Here is a 6497-nt window from a genome sequence, read left to right as displayed (position 1 = left end):
AGAATTAGGGAGACATAGCCAAAGATTTCTTGTCTGAAATCATGCGGGTTCAAGGCAGGAAGGGTAGTTGATTTTTTTGTTTTGTTTAAAATTTGTTTATTTCATTTTATTCATTATTATTATTCTTTTTAATTTGATGGGAGAGACAGAGAGAGAGACAGGGAAAGGAAGAAAGCAAGCCGCCAGGTCCAGGACTCGAACCACAGTTGGCCAAGAGGGAGTTCAGTGCCTTGACCACCAAGCCACTCACTGACTAAGGACCGGTGATTTTTAAATTTATAATGATTGCTAAGCCTTATTTAGGCACTGTTATTAACGTGAATTTATTTGTATTCATAAACTCCAAGGGCTGGGGACATTCAAATGATGTTATTTTTAAAATGATACTAGTAACACTTAGGGAACAAAAAAAAAATTCTTTGATAAAACTAATGTGAGACATACAATGTTGAACCTTGATTCAGGAATGTTCATTAAGTACCTACTATGTGTTAGTCCCATTAAAATATGTAGTGACATTTAGAAGTCTCAACATTTTCATGTTAAAGAAAATGTTTTATAATGTTTCTATTTGTTTGCTTTTAGTGAACACTTATTAAATTATTACTATGTTTGAGATAAGTATTATTGTGTGAAATTAGGTACTATTATCACTCCCATTTTATAGATAAAGAAACTATGAATTATGAGGATTAATAAATTTGTCAGAGATAAAACAGCTATTATAGAAAGAAACAAGTTTGGATTTCAAGCCTAAACTGGAACATGACATTATTCATCTCCTGCTACACAGTAAGCAAGGTGTATGTCACAATGTGTTTTCTACAGCAGAAAACCTATTTTCTGTTTGTTTTTGAAGTCTATTTTTGACTCTCATTCCTAAAAAAAAAAAAAAAAATCATTTCTCACAAAGAGGATTTAAATGGCAGACCCTTCAATAGAAACATTGGCTAGTCTTTTCTGGGTTTTTGTGCTCAAAAAAGAGACTTTGAAATAAAAAGTGATCCTTGCAGTAGAAACTTGGCCAGCAATTCCTAAAATTCTTGCCACAGATTTTGATCCTGGGAACTGTTGGGTAAGACTCTGGAATCCATATTCTTATAAAGCTGTTTTAGAATATAGATTCTAATGCACAACCATGTTTGACCAGACCATAGAGGAAAAGAATAATAAGAAGCTCACCCAAAAGAAATTAATTAATTAATTAATTTTTTAAAATTATGTCTCCTAAACTTAATCCTTAACCCCACCATTTATTGAAAAAGAAATGAGAGATTGCTGTTTAAAATCTACCATAAATAACCTAGTAACTTCACATAGGTTGTATAAAAAAAGTATTTATAAAATGCTTAGAAATTTTTTTCAGTGTTGTTTTGATTATTCCCAACAAATCTTCAAAAAGCCCCAAGCTAAAGATTATATTCATTTGTAATTACTATAATATGTAAACACGTGGACCTTAAGTTTCTTTACAATTATTTAATGGCATTTTTTTGTAACAGAAAAAAGAGTAATTAGAATTGCATTCAATTTATGTATTAAATTTTGGAAAGCTGACATGTTCATAACAGTACGTCATTCCAGTCAAGAGGATACGTTTTCCACTTGTTTATATTTGGCTTTATATTGTATTTTTCAATAATATTCTTATAGGTTACCTCACATATTTTCTGTATCTTTCTTGCCAAATTATGTGAGAGCATTTGTCTCCTTTTTGTAAAGTATACTTTATTTCTTTCATGAAAGAGTGCGATAAGAGGAGTACCACGGACAGTCTTTCCACACCACAGTCTTCACTCCAGCAGTTCCAGCTAGCCTAATCCTGGGTACACACAAGTGTGCCCTGCATGTTCAGGTCGACCTGGGATCCAAACCCTGGCCTTCCACATGACTCCAGCATAGTGCAGTGATGCCCTACCATCGGCCCTACCAAATAACATTTGTCTTCTAAATAAAATATTCATTCTATTACTTTTCTAGGTACTTTTGCCTGAATAGAAAAAGGCTGGTGATTTCTCTCTCTCTTTTTTTTTTTTTAGAATTATTTTATTTAACTTTATTTATCCATTTTACTTTGACCAGAGGACAGAGAGAGAGAGAGGGAGGGAAAATAAGAAAGCAAGCTGCCAGGTCCCGTCGGACATGTGGGAACCCAGCGTCATTAACCACCATGCCACTGGCTAGCCCCAAGGTGTTTTCTTTCTTTCTTTTTCTTTTTTTTTTTTTTTTGGAGAGGTTTTTGCTATAGGGTACTTGTATTTGCCAGGAAAACAGAGACAGAAAGCAAGAAATCACTCCCCGGGGGGATAGGCAGGCCACAATCCCTTCTCCTCTATTCTCCTCTCAGGATCTTGGGCACACATGCTCACGCATCCGGCGTGAGTTTAAGCCACCAGGTCCAGGACTCAAACTGAGGTTGACTACATGAAAGTCCAGCAACATAGCCATTATGCCAACTGCTAGTCCCAAGGCTGGTGACTTCTATCATTTATTTTATATCCATCCAATACACCAAATTCTCATTGATTTTTCATGGGCATCTCCTGTTTTCTAACAAAATGGGCATGTCATCAGAACCAGGAACTTTATTCCCTTTTTTTTTTTTTTTATGCCAGTTATTTATTTTATTTGCTGTGACTATGATGATGTCTATCTGATTTCTGGTTTTAAGTGAAAGGATTAATTTTAGCCATTTAGGATGGTGTTTTCTAGCGGGCTTTTTAAAAATTATGTTGGTAATTTCCTTCTGTTTCTATTTGTTTTGAATTTCCCTTCGTGTTGTTCACTCAACATTTATCTGATGCCTTTTTATGACTTAATGATAATAGTAGGCTTTTCTCCCTTTTAATTTTTAATGAGATCAATATGTAGCTAGACTTCCTGGTATTGAACAGCCCTCTCATTCCCCTACAAAGCTTTTTTTTTCACAGTATATTACTGTTTTGATTCATTCCTCTATTGTAGTCTCTAATATGTTATTTAAACATCTGGCATCTATATTCAAAGATTAATTGGCGTTTCCTTTTCATTGTTGTTGTACTCCTTCTTAGATGTTAGTATTCAAATTATTCTGGCTTTATAACACTGACTGGAGAATGTTCAGCCTTTTTCAATACCTAGGATAGTTTAAATAATACTGGAATTATCCATTCTTTAATAGTTAGATTAAAAATTCAGCTGTGAATTCATCTGCCTGAAGACTTTTTCAATAGTAGATCATAAATCACTTCCCTAATTCACTTCTATAATAATTGGTCTACTTAAAATTTTCACTTCTTCTGTGTCAGTTGTAATAATGTATGTTTTCCTAGAAAAGTAGTCATTTTTCTAGGTTTTCTTTTTTAGTATATTGTGACAGAGTTACCTTTATTGCCTACTTAGAATTCTTTACATTTTTTCCCACTTTGACATAATCAATCTTGTCTCATTTTTATTTCATTCTCTTTCCTTAGTAGGCTCACATGATGTTTATCTCTTCTATTAGACTTCTTAAAGAACCAATCTTTGAATTTATTCTTTTCTACTATTGATCTATTTTAATCACTTCAGCCTTTATCATTATTAATGCCTTCTTCAAAGTTTCTTTGCTTGTTTTTTTTGTTTGTTTGGTTTTGGGTTTTGTTGTTTTGTTTTTTCTGTTTTTTGTTTTTTTGTTTGCTTGTTTGTTTTTTTATCCGAGAGAGATTTTTGCTGTAGGGCACGTGTGCTCACCAGAAAGACAAGAGAAACAGAAAGCAAGATATTCCCCCCCCCCCCAGGAGGATGGCCATTCCACAATCCCTTCTCCTTCATTCTCCTCTCAGGATCTTTCACCTTTCTACTTCTATAATGAAAGGTAACCCATTTCCCTCTGAGTTCAATTTTTGCCATGCCCCATTATTTCAAGTGTTCAGTTGTCCAATGTTTCTGGACATAACCACATTTCTTCTTTTATTTTTCTTTCTTGCACAAGATTTATCTCATTGTGTGCTGCTTAATTTCCAACAGATTTTATTGAACTGTAATAAAATGTAGCCCATAAGATTTTTTTTTTTCCAAACTCACTAGAGGGAGCATGCACTTGGCAGGGAGAAAGAGAAAAAGAAAATGAAAAAGCACCCACCAAGGGGGATGATCACATTGCAATCCTTTACCCCCAATTTCTCCTCTCAGGATTTTGAACACACACAAATGCTCAGCATTGTTTTCAAGCTGCTGGGTCCAGGACTTAGACCGTACAGTCAGCTATATGGAATCCAGTCACCTAACCACCATGCCACCAGCTGGTGCCACATTCTACTTTTTAAAATTTGATTTTTCATTTTGGTAAAGTTCATGATTTGCTTTTGTAAAATGTTTATGCAAATATGAAATATAATTACATTATAAGTATGTTTATATATATCCTATTCAATGAATAAAATAGTTTATAGTCAAATATCACTTAAACAATGGGGCTATGTTCTGAGAAATGTGCAGTGAGGCAATTTTGTGGTCATTCATAGAGTACTTATAAAACCTAGATAGTATAGCCTGTTCTAATTTTATGGGACCATCACGTATGTGGTCTGTCATTTACTAAAACACCCCCAAATCATGTTGAAACCTAATTACTAATGTGAAAGTGTTAAAAGGTGGGGCCTTTGGGCATGATTAGGTTATGGGATTAGTGACCTTATGAAATAGGCCCCAGCAAGCTGCCTTACCCATTCCACTATACGAAGGTACGGCACGGGGGCCCATCTATGAGCCAGAAAGCAGGCCATCATCAGACACCAACTCTGCTGGCACCTCAATTTTAGACTTCCCAGACCCAAACTGTAAGAAATTTCTGGAGACTGGCAGGTGATGTGGTGGTTAAGGTATTGGTCTTCCACATGCAGTTTGAGTTCCAGACCTTGTGGCTTGCTTTCTCCCTTTCTCTCTGTCTCTCTTGGGTCAAATTAAAACATTATAGTAATTAGGACCAGCAGATGGTGTAATGGTTGCGTCACTGGACTCCCACATAGTCAATCCACGATTTGAGCCCCAGACGGGTAGCTTGAAACTCACGCTGGGCACCTGTGCGTGCATGCCCAAGATCCTGAGAGGAGAATAGAGGAGAAGAGATTGCAGCATGGCCATTCACCCTGGGGGGGGTGGCATTTCTCACTTTCTGTCTCTGGCGAGCACACGCTCTCTATAGCAAATCTCTCTTAAAAATATTTTAATAATAAATAAAATTAAATAATATAATTTTTTAAAACTTTTAAGAAAAAAGGAAATAATTTTTTGTTGTTTATAAATAAGCACCCCAGTCTCTGGTGTTTTGTAAAGCAAAATGGACTAAGTGTAATGTGTTAAATCAAGTACAAAAATTGTATTAATTATATTATTCATTTACTCTATGTCCTCTCTATAGCTTTCTATAGCTTTAGCTTTTTTTTGTTTGTTTTTGTTTATTAAATTTCTTCAATTCTGGGAGAGAAAAACTGAAAAATGCAATACAATTATTTTTATATTCTTATGCTTTTTTAAGAATTATTTATTCAATTTTATTTATTGTTGTTATTATTTTTCAAATTCCCTATTGGGTGCATACGCTCACCAGAGAGAGACAGAGAGAAAGACAGAGGGAAAGTGAGAAAGCAAGCCGTCACATCTGATTCGAACCACCATCAGCCATGTGGGAGAGTCCAGCATCTTAACCATTTCACCACCTGCTGGTCCCTTACTTCTTTAAAATTGAAACAAATGTTTCCTTATAGTCCCAAAAGTTTTGTGTGTATATTTAGTCTATTATTTTATTTGCTAATCAATTCATAATGTCTGTCCTTACCCTCCTTGTCTGCTATTAAAATTTCCCCTTTTGATGTCTTTCTATGCTTTTTCATTGTTTCGTTTTTCTTTAATTTATAACCACTTTTATCATTGTATTTTAAATATGTATTTTGCAAAGACCATAAATGTGCCTTTTAACCAAAGCTGTCCTTTTAAATAAGAGGATTTTGGTTCAGTCACTTTTTTATTATGCTTAATATGCTTAACTCTATTCTTTCCGTTTTATTTTATAATATCTTATTTTATAATATGTTTCTTTTTCAGCCTGTTTTTTATGCTTGCCTATCGGTCAAGTTTCACTCATTATTCTTCCCTCTCATTTATTCACAAGTTCTGCTGTTTTTGTGCTTTGTTTTTCTAGTTTTTTTTTTCTTTTGTTCTCATAATCAGGTAATACTTAACTGGACTAGCATATGAAAAAAAGATGTTTATTTTCCTTACCAGTTTGTATACTTTCCTCTTCCATTTGAGTAGGTCTTTTGAAATGTCTTCACTTTCAACATTTTCTTTTTTTTTTAATTTGCTACTGGGTGTGTGTACTTGCTGGAGAAACAGAAAAGAAGAGAGAGAAAAAAGCGAGAAAATACCCACAGGAAGCAAAGCCACACTGCAATCCCTTCTCCTCTATTCTCCCCTCTGAATTTTGGGCATACATGCACACACTCTCAGAGTGTTTTCCAAAGTGACAGATCAGAACT

Source organism: Tupaia chinensis, unplaced genomic scaffold (genome assembly GCF_000334495.1).
Source record: "Tupaia chinensis unplaced genomic scaffold, TupChi_1.0 Scaffold000263_1, whole genome shotgun sequence".
Lineage (NCBI taxonomy): Eukaryota > Metazoa > Chordata > Mammalia > Scandentia > Tupaiidae > Tupaia > Tupaia belangeri.
The sequence above is the reverse complement of the archived record's forward strand: the minus strand, read 5'-3'. Positions refer to the sequence as shown.